The sequence below is a fragment of the Silene latifolia genome, chromosome 7 (assembly GCF_048544455.1).
Source record: "Silene latifolia isolate original U9 population chromosome 7, ASM4854445v1, whole genome shotgun sequence".
Taxonomy (NCBI): Eukaryota; Viridiplantae; Streptophyta; class Magnoliopsida; order Caryophyllales; family Caryophyllaceae; genus Silene; species Silene latifolia.
Window position 1 is genome coordinate 50,680,239 of NC_133532.1, and position 11,367 is coordinate 50,691,605.

At 39.4% G+C, this 11,367-nt stretch overlaps 1 non-coding gene across 1 annotated transcript; it reads right to left on the reverse strand.

Moving 5' to 3' along the window:
* Window positions 1-1,239: 1,239 nt before the first annotated feature.
* LOC141593463 (small nucleolar RNA R71) lies at window positions 1,240-1,346 on the reverse strand. Its single transcript, XR_012521544.1, has one exon. It is a non-coding gene; the product is annotated as a small nucleolar RNA R71 (small nucleolar RNA).
* Window positions 1,347-11,367: the final 10,021 nt, after the last annotated feature.

The window sequence follows — 11,367 nt, forward strand, 5'->3', positions numbered from 1 at the left end:
TTTCAATGAGACTTGTAAGACATAAACCAACTCGAGTCTCATTAGACCATGCATGTTGTTGAGTAGGGAAGATTAAGTCGACTTGTAGGTGTTGTACAATCTAATCTATTCGGCTCCGGGACCCAAACTTTCCTAGGATTGTAAGATATAACCCAACTCAATCCATCACAACAATAATTGCTTGCTTATAATTTGAGAACATGTTTGTATGATCAATTCCCATGATTCCCCTATGACCCCATGACACCCTAGTGCTTTTTATCAATTGTTTACAACCCTTTTAATTCATCTTGCTTGTTTATTTCCATTGCTATTTTAGTTTAGTGACCTTCTACATCAACCCAAATTGTGACACCCCTAAGACACCACTAGTTTCAATAGAAATCTCATCTCAATTCCCGTCCTTTGGGATCCGACCTTTACTTGCCTCTTTACTAATTGTAGAGTTGTTTGTGAAGCTATAAATTGTGTTTTGATTAGGACGCGACCCAACGACATATACCACCACATCGCGACCACATCAAAAATGGCGCCGTTGCCGGGGATGGTGTTAGCTTGATTTAGATTTCCTTATATTGTTATTAGTTGTGTCTTTCTTTACCTCGGGGAAGTAAAACTCCTCAAGGTTTGTTCTAATTGTTTTCAAGTTGTTTGATATTTTGCATGTCTAGAAGGTCACAAGGTGATTTGTTACCTTTTGATCGTGAAATTGAAAGAACTTTGACAACCAATAGAAGACTTGCTAGGAGGAATTTGAGAGGTATTAGTGAGGTTGTAGATATTCAACCAACTATTGAGTTCATCAACCCTTTTGCAAGAGAAGGTGAGGAGAACCCATTACAAAATACCACACAAAATCAACCTACAATGCCTAAGTTTTCATCACATTCCGTACCCACCGAGGAGAACCTACCCAATGGTACTCCCACACCACAACATCTAACCGGAAATTTTATTGCCAAATCCGCCTTTATCCAATTAGTCGAAAGGATCCAATTTGGGGGGATGCCTAGTGAAGACCCTCATTCTCATATGGAAACCTTTTGTGACTATTGTGATGCGATTTCTCAAACCGGTGTAACTCAAGACCAAATTCGATGGGTCTTATTTCCTTTTTCTCTAATTGGCACCGCGAAACAATGGTTGAAGGGCCTTGATAAGGCCACTCTCGGAATTGATTCTTGGAAGAAGTTGGCTCTAGCTTTCTACAAAAAATTCTACCCACCGGAAAAGACTAACATGCTAAGAGCTCAAATTACGGGTTTTAAGCAAAGGGATGAAGAATCTTTGTATGAAGCTTGGGAGCGATTCAAGGGAATTTGTCGCTCATGTCCTCACCATGGACTTAGCGAATGGTTCTTGGTACAACAATTCTGGAACGGTTTATATGAAGATTCAAGGAACATTCTCAACATGGGATCAAATGGAATGTTCACCGAAGTTGGTGACAATCAAACATGGAACAAAATTGAGGAAATGGCGGTCCATAACTCACAATATAGTAGACCTCGCAAGGCTACTATAGGGGGAAAGCATGAAGTGGACTCCGTTACTCAATTGGGTGCTCAACTTAGTGCTCACATTGACACAATCAATTTGAAGTTTGAAAAAGCGATGGCTAGACTTGAAGATGTCTCAAAATCACCGAAGCATCATGTTAATGCCATGACGGCATCTTCATCAATCCCAAGTGGGATATGTGAGAATTGTGGAACTTTGGGACATGACCAAAGTGAATGTAGAGGAACAAATGAACAAGTGAATGTTTTCCAAGCATACAAGAGTGGTACCCCTTATTCCAATTATTACAATTAAAACACCAAATTCCATCCAAATCTCTCATACAAAAGCCAAAATGTTCAAAACTCTCAAACAACATACACCCCACCTCCCATGAGAAACCAAAATCAAAGACCCTTTTACAACCAAAACCAAGGTTACCAAAACCAAAATCCATACAATCACCAAAATGACCAAGTTTTTGATGTTCAAAAAGCGGTCCTCCAAATGCAAAAGAATCAATAAGAATTTTTCACTCAAATGCAAAAAGATAGTCAAGCAAAGGAAACCACCATCAACAACATCCTAGCTCACACCAAAATGTTGGAAACCCAATTGACTCAACTAGCATCTTCAAGCTCACAAAGACAAAAGGGACAATTACCACCTCAAAGTAATCCCCCAAGACATGAAACGGTTAGTGCCATTCACTTGAGAAGTGGTACAAGGTATGAAGCACCGAAGAAGCAAGTTGAGGATGAAGTTGTGGAAGCTAGTGATAAGGAAGAAATTGTGCAAAACTCCAAGGATGGAGAATCATCAAAAGAAGAAATTTCAAAGAAATATGAAGACAAGGTCAAGGAGAAGGAGCCCATTGTGATTAGACTTCCTTTTCCAAGTCGTCAAGCCAAGCCCAAATTTGATGACCAACTTGGAAAGTTTATGGAAATTGTGAAGAATTTGGAAGTCTCGATTCCTTTCACGGAATTAATCAATCACGTGCCGGCCTATGCGAAATACATGAAAGACATCCTCACAAAGAAGAAGTCGATCCGGAAGCTTGAGACTATCGCCTTCACTAAGGTGAGTAGTGCAATACTCCAAGGGAGTTCACCTCCAAAACTAAAGGATCCGGGAAGCTTCTCAATACCGTGTACCATTGGCGACACCACGATCAACAAAGCCTTATGTGATCTAGGGGCTAGTGTGAGTGTTATGTCGTACTCGGTGAGTAAAAGGTTGGGGATGGGAGAGCTTAAATGCACCAATATCACACTCCAAATGGCCGATAGATCGACGAAGACACCATTAGGGATATGGGAAGATGTTCTCGCATTTAATTGGGAAGTTTTTCATCCCGGTGGACTTTGTCATTGTTGATATGGAGGAAGATTCCAACATTCCAATCATTCTAGGAAGACCTTTCTTACACACCGCGGGTGCGGTGATTGATGTGAAACATGGTGAGCTCACTCTAGAAGTGGGAGATGAGAGTATAACTTTTAATCTTGACAAGACTATGAGAGCTCCTCGTTTGTATGAACCATGTTTCATGATTGATCATTATAGCCGGAAGGATGATAGGAAGAAGTCGGAACTCCAATGGAAGAAGAAAATTGAAGATGCTCCATTCAAAGAGCAAGTGAATTGTGACAATGAGAGCTTGCAAAGCTCATCAAAATCAAGCAAAGAAGAAGAGGATGGCCTTATTGGCCAAGAAAAGAAATTGGAAGAGTTGTCTCCATCAAATCAAGAGATTTTCAATGATCAACTTAATGAAGTTTGTGGTCTTTGGGACGACGAATTCGAAGGGATTTTTAATCCCTACATTGGTAATGTCATCGATCAAGACCGGCAACAAGGGCCAAGGTCTATTGAAGAGCTTTATAATGATAATGAATAAGCTTTTGGTTATTTCTTCAAGGTGTTGAGCAACATAAACAACACCTTGGACATGCCCCCTTGACATCTCATCAAGAATGAGAGTTTGGTGGAGTCCTCCCTAAACCACCATTTGTAAATATTTCTAACTCCCTAACTCACATTTCAAATTCTTATATTGCATTTTTTGTCATCTTTGGATTTTTATAATTTGATCAAGATAATTGTCGTGTTTGAGAGAAGTGAGGGAGGGACTAATGATTTCAATTGATGTGTAGTGCTTTAGCTTAGTATGGGGATAGCAATTGCCTAGGCTATCCATGCCTTAGTAGTGCCCCCACAATGAAGAACACGAGATATGAAGAAGAATGGAAGAATGACAAGGGATATGCATGGTACACGGATGGAACTGAATCCGGGTACAAAGGGGTCGAATCCGAGCGGATTCAGGAGAATCTGCCCGTCTTCAGACAATCCGGGCATATTGGGTAGAAGACGCCCGTCCTGAAATGAGCTAAATTTTTGAAATTTTTGACTGTCAGCGAATCCGGGCGTCCTGCATTCAAATCCGCCCGTCTTCGAAAATCCGCCCGTCTTGAAAGAAAGACGCCCGTCTTTTTGGCTGAGGAAAACAAGAAAAATTGCTGTGAAGGAATCCGCCCGTACAAAATCTTCAACCTTTGAGTCGATTTTTGAATTCATAAAGGCAAAGCCTTTCATCTTTAAATCGATTTGGGTACACTACAAATTGAAGATTTTTCACTCTTTTCTTGGTTAATTCATCAATGGCAAGGACTAAGGGAGCAACAAAGGCAACAAAGGCAAAGGCACCAAAAGCAAAGACACTTTCATCAAGGCAAAAGGCTCTTCAAGCAAAGAAAGCATTGGCTATGGTGGTAGCAAACCCAAACTTGGAAGTGCAACAACAACAACAACCTTCTATGGGAGCAACAACATCTACTACTCCGGAAATTGATCAACTTTCGCACTATCCAGAGGTAACTTTCATTTCCAAAACCCATAGGGACACTTTTGCCAAGTTTGCTAGGAAATCATTTTTATCCACCAAGTTTATTTGTGAAGATACCTTAGATAAGTTGGGTGTCCTTGAGCAAACTAGAGCCTTCTTTAAAGCCATGGGGTTGGAGAAATTGTTTGAATCAAAAGAATTGACATACCCCTCCCTTACCTTAGAATTTTTGAGTTCTTTGAAAGTCAACAAGGTTGAGACTATGGAGAACATCGAGTTCCGTCTAGCTAATGTTAGTAGGCGCATCTCCTTTAAGGAAATGGGTGAAGCTTTGGGTCTTAGTGATTCACCGAGTTATTTTAAGAATGTTGGCAAGTATGACCCCGACCCTCTTTGGGAGGCGATTTCCGGAAGGAAATTTGAGGACTTTCATGCGAGTCGTGCTCTTTTAGTCCACCATCCGGGCATAAGAGTATGGCACAAGGTCATAGGAAACACCATCATTGCAAGAAAAGATACCAACCATTTCACCAAACTTGATTTTGTTCTTCTTGAGTCGGCTTTGAACATTGGAAGAGTACACACCAAGCCTTTCAACTCTCTAAGGCTTTTGGTAGATAGATGGCTCAACATTGATTGTGGGAAGAAAGGCACTACCGTTATTGTGAATGGCGGCCTAGTCACTATCCTAGCTAAATACTTTGATCCTAACTTCAACAATGATAACAAGTATGAGGCGAAAGAGGGTGGTCATCTTATTGATATGCATACTATGATACACAAGTACAAGTGGGTTGCCCATAACCCTCTTGACACCAAGTATGGATGGCTCACTAATGAGGCTAGATCGTTCACTTTGCCTTCGAAGATTTGTCGTTTAAGCGTCCACCGGACAAATTATCTACTTCCCCTTTCAAAAGAGGCCGAGTACATTATCCGACAACAAAAGGGTGAACTTGAAATGCCCTCCTCTTCCATTGTCACACCACCCTACCCTTTCGAGTACCAAGAGTTCAAGCCCGATGGCGTTGAAGCAAGAAACGATTATTTGACTCTTCTCATGCAAGCAATGCACAAGCAAGCCTTTGAGGATCGGAAAAATGCCTACTTAGCTCAATATCCACCCCTCCTACACTTAGCTAGGCAAGGAATACTTGATCCTTCATATCCTTTGCCTAGTTGGGCGGATAGAGAAGCTTTCTTTCCGAGTGCATCTAGGGTTGTTCCGGGTGACAATGAGGTTGTCGGTAATGAAGAAGTTGATGACAACATTGATGAGGAAGCAAGTGAAGAAGGAGAAGAGGATGATGAGCAAGATGATGAGCAAAGTGAAGAAGAAGGTGAAGAAGCAAGTGAAGAGGGAAGTGGCAATGAGACCACTTCTAATGAGGAAGGTGATGATAGTGATGATATGATGGAAGATTAGCAAGCTTTGGAGGCTCCTACCCTCTCAAGGTTTGTCTATTTCTTTCTTTGTTTTAATTATTCTTCTTGATCATTGGAGTAGTCCTAGCACCATAGAGGACTCACACCTCGGTACCATTGAGGTGTTCTCATTTTATTCTTCCCACTTTCAAAATCCAAAATGACAAATTAGTTTCATGCATTGCATAGTGTGTGCATGAACTACACCCTTCCTTAGGACATTAGCAATAGTGTCTAACTCGGTTTGGGGAAGTTAATGCATACACAACGGGAGGTAATCTAAATTATCCTCTCCGTCATAAACAAAAAAAATCATGCATCATGTAGTGTAGATTAGTGTAGATTGCATTTAGTGTAGAAATCATGCATCATATTTATATAATTTCCCATCATTTTGGCCATTGAGGACAATGCCCATATTAGTGTGGGGATGGGGAATTCTAACTTAACTTTTATTTAAAAATCCAAAAAAAAATTGAAAAATTTCAAAAAAAATCCATAAAAATTTGAAAATTGAAAAGCCAAAAACATGTTCATTTCCTTTGTAGTGTAGTCATGTATATATTGTTGTATATATTGTGTTTGTTCTATCCTTGTTCACATTGATCGACTACGCCACATCCGAGACATGAGGATCATGAAGACCGCATGGTATGATCTTTCCAATCTCCTTTTTCCTCTCTATATTAATGACTATGTGGCTTTATTTTGATTGATGCGGTATAACAATGTGAACTTAGGACTTGCATTTAGTTTATTTGGCATATTAGTTGGTAGAATCACTTGCATTAGGATGTTTATAATAGTTGCATCATAGCATGTAGTTGCATTTAGATGAAAAGTTTTGAAAAGTGCCTAATTGGGAACTTTGACAAGAGCAACTTAGCCATTACAAATACTTTTTCAACTTAAGACTTTGCCTACTAGAATGGTTGTAAAACACCCTAGATAGTGTCATACTAGTGTCTTTTGACCCATGACCCAAAGCCTAGTCAAGGGTTTGCATGTGAGTCACCTATCCAACCCCGTGATGCGATGTAGACTTGGTTAACTTGTCTATGTGACCTTGATTGACCTTGTGGTAAGGCAACCCAAAAATACTTTCTATCAATAAGTTTGAAGTGCTCATTTCAAAGATTTTGTCATGTGGAAGTAATTTAATGCCAAGGAAACCTCAAATGTTATGGATTGTTGAATGTTGAGAAATTTAATTGTTTTGATGGAGGCGTACCACTTCGATGTGCTTTGGAGAGGGATCCATTGAATTGGGCCCCCACACGGTTGTGAATTCGACCGCCCAGAGACAGAGTGACTATCACCCCAAAAAGCTATTGTCTAGAGGTTAACCGGTTGCCTAATAAGCGATTGGCGAAAGCAAAGGACACTAGCCCGGAAGGGACAAATCCCATCTTAAATTTTTGAAATGTGAAAGTTAAATGAGGTCAATTTTTGAATACTAGTCATATCCACCCTTTGTTTATAACGATTTGAGCATTTCATTCCCAAAAAGCCTTTTTGTCAAGCCACTTTGTCGAGTTTGGGACGATCCATGACCTTTACTTTTGTAGAGAATTCGAGACTTGTCATGTCATATGCTACTAACATCATAGGGATCATCATTCCACCACCATCCGATCGCTCTTGACGAAAGCATTTGGAAATTGAGGACGAAAGTAGTCTAGTTTAACACCATTATGAGGTGATTTAGTGCCATCCTCTTAGCCTTAGTAATTTGTTGAACTAGTATTTGTGAAGGATTACATGCTCTTAAATTTGTTCCTTTTTAGTGCCTCCGCCACTTGATGAGGAAGTGGCTATTCCTTTTGTAGATGCATCCATTATGTGATTTTATGTGCTTAATGTTTGGATGTGTCGCCATTTTCGCAAGACCCACCTTGCCTTGCAAGAAGGCATCCTACCTCATGGTTGTCTTGTTGTGAGTTGAAGGGGCGGAGTGAGACCCGCTAATTGTCTCATATCGGATATGTTATTAGGTTAGTTTAAATAATGTTCCTAGTCTTTGTCACCTCTTTACTCGGGACGAGCAAAGGTTCGGTTTGGGGATATTTGATGTGACCATAATTAGCGCATATTTAGCCCCCGAATTAGCCTTGTTCCCATGCTTTTTAGTGCATATTTGGGTCATTTATTATCTTTAGTTCTTTATTTTGCATATTCTTTGAGATTTTGATCCCTTGGTAGAAAAGGAGTAAGAATCTTGCATTTTCATGGCAAAACGAGACTAAATTGATCGAATCCAATGACCAAGCATCAAGGAGAGACAAGATTAGAAGGCCTTTGTACATATTATAGTAGTTGGGCAAATGGCGAGAAAGGATCCTTGAGTCCCCGAGGAAATCCCCAAGGATTTTATGAAGAAAAGGGAAGAAAAGAAGAAGAAATATTGCTGAGGTGCAATCCGAGCGGATTGTCCTGAATCCGCCCGTCCTCCACAAGCACAACCCGTGCGTTTTCCTCCAAAGACGCCCGGACTGCAGCCACTGAATCCGCCCAGATTCCCCTGAAGACGCCCGTCTTCCCCTGCCTGAATCTGCCCGTCCCGACTCCAAAACGCACGGATTCCAGTACAGCGAAATTTCGTCTTCTCCAAGCTACAAAGAAAGAAGCCCTTCCTTCGAAAAATACCGGCTTCTCCCTGCTCAATCTAAAAAGTGTAATTACTAGTTTAGCCCTTAGTTAACCCTAATGCATCCACCTAATTTTCACTATAAATACCCCATTAGTCTAATTACAAGAGCATGTTCTTCTTATCAATTCTTAGAGTAGTTAATATCAATCAAATCTCTCTTTAGTTTTGTAATAAACAATTAATCAAGTTTTAATACAAGTTTTATTTCCTTAATCTCTCTTTTGTTCATCCTTTATTTTGGGTAATTGAAGATTATTTGGGTTATTATTGGGAGGTTGACAACCTCTCAATCAAGCATCAAGTACTTCTTTTATCTTTGCTTTATTATTGGAATCATTAGTAGGTATAATCCTCTTAATCCCTTTTTAATTATTGTTAATTACTTTCATTTGTTCATCATGTTTCATTTTGTTAGTATGATTGACAACCTTGCTAGCATGATCAACATGATAATGAGTGAGTAGTCACCTAGCTAGGGTTAATGGGTAATTAGGGGAAACCAACATGGGGAATGATTCATGCTTAAATTAATATGCTTTCATGATTTATTTGCTTGCTTGTTTTGATCTCAACTCATGCACATGTTATGTTTGATGAAATGCGAGCCTATGAATCCTTGCATTTTTTTACCCATCACCTATCTTTTCAATGAGACTTGTAAGACATAAACCAACTCGAGTCTCATTAGACCATGCATGTTGTTGAGTAGGGAAGATTAAGTCGACTTGTAGGTGTTGTACAATCTAATCTATTCGGCTCCGGGACCCAAACTTTCCGAGGATTGTAAGATATAACCCAACTCAATCCATCACAACAATAATTGCTTGCTTATAATTTGAGAACATGTTTGTATGATCAATTCCCATGATTCCCCTATGACCCCATGACACCCTAGTGCTTTTTATCAATTGTTTACAACCCTTTTAATTCATCTTGCTTGTTTATTTCCATTGCTATTTTAGTTTAGTGACCTTCTACATCAACCCAAATTGTGACACCCCTAAGACATCACTAGTTTCAATATAAATCTCATCTCAATTCCCGTCCCTTGGGATCCGACCTTTACTTGCCTCTTTACTAATTGTAGAGTTATTTGTGAAGCTATAAATTGTGTTTTGATTAGGACGCGACCCAACGACATATACCACCACATCGCGACCGCATCAAAAACCCCAAAAACCCTCATCCTCCACATCAACAAAACACGATTTCCTCAACCAAATTCAACAAAATCAAATCCAAACTTCCTCCCAACAACAATTAATCACTCCTTTTACAACAACAATCCATTCAAACACCAAAATCTTCAACCTTTGAGTCGACTTTCAAGATACAAAGCAACATCATTTCATCTTAAATGTGACACCCCGCGATAAAGCGGAAAATATAACTAATAAAATGCGGAATTTTAAGGAATTTTTAAAACTTTTAAAATTTAAAGCGCGGGTTCACCAAAATCTAAAACATAAATAAAGAATGCGGAAATAAAGTTTAAATTATACAAACGTGATAGTCAAGGTGAGGGAAAAGATATCCCTCGAATGACAATACAATAAAAGGGGAGTCTAAACAATCCTAATAAAACGACTAAAAGGCCAAAGTGCTCGCTAGCTCACACATGTCTTCACCCCACGAATGCACAAACTAATACCTGTCATTCATGTAAACATGAACGCCACAGTCAGTGGGGAGTAACTCAAGGTTCTCCCAGCCACAAAATGTCAAAACGAACATAACAAAGAACTAAAACAGGTAAGTCATATAAGATGCATACAAAAGGTAAGAATGTCAAGTTTATATGTAAACATGGCAAATAATTGAGATGGAACAAGATAGACCAACATTAGCATAATAAAGATTCAACTGATCATGTGAGACAATTAAATAATATGAAAGACAAGAATACGGTCATTTATACAAAAGCACGCATTTCAAGGAAATACAACATAGAAATGAGATTGGAATACGAATCATGTGAAACAGATAAGTAAGAGATCAACCAATGCAAATTACAAGAATAGAAACCGCAGCCATTACTTGGAAAACCACTTAGAAAACATTGCACGGACGTGGCTACTAATGTCACATTCATACTTATGGCTTGCATCTCACCATAAGAACGGATGGGAACATCAATCCCGACGATCATATCACAACTAGAGGGCTTATAGCTCACCCCTAGTATCCGATAGGACCAAGACAAACAACACAAGGCATAACTCTTACCTTGAAAGACAAATACCAATATCTATAACCAAGCAAGACCTTTACTACTCATATATCAAAATATAATTCCCCTGGTAGGACGACAATGGTACTCCCAAGACTCGGTCCTAGTCTAAATCGCCGGACTCTCGGGCGAACGGTCCCCGATTCGACATGCGGCGAAGTCCGCATCCAAGACTCAAGACAGATCGGAAATCGAGAACCCACAATCGGCAGGATGACGATCCGAAAGAGGCGGAAGATATGAGCTAAACCCACAATCGGGGGACAGATCGAAAGAGGCGTAAAGATAAGTCATGCAATACGGTATAGCATAAAGGCATTATCATAAGAATACGACCCACTACAAGTAAGTATTTATAATAATCTTTCATACTTGTATTATATCGATAAGCATTTCTTTTCATGAATATACATGCCAATCAAATAAAATATAAGGTGCATCCATTTAAAAGGAATGACGTTAGAATATGATATGAAGCATTTAATACTCCCCTAAGCTGATAATGGTGCCATTTTCGCCAATCTTGAATACACTCATCATTTCAAATTCGAGTTTAGTAATACCTTTTTGACACCACAGTATTCACGTTCGATTCATAGAGTCGTGGAACAATATGATGCACATTATGCATTGCTACGTTAAAATGGTAATGAATAAATTATTTTCGGAGTACACAACAGAATCCAAACCATGACAAATAAAAGATTAATA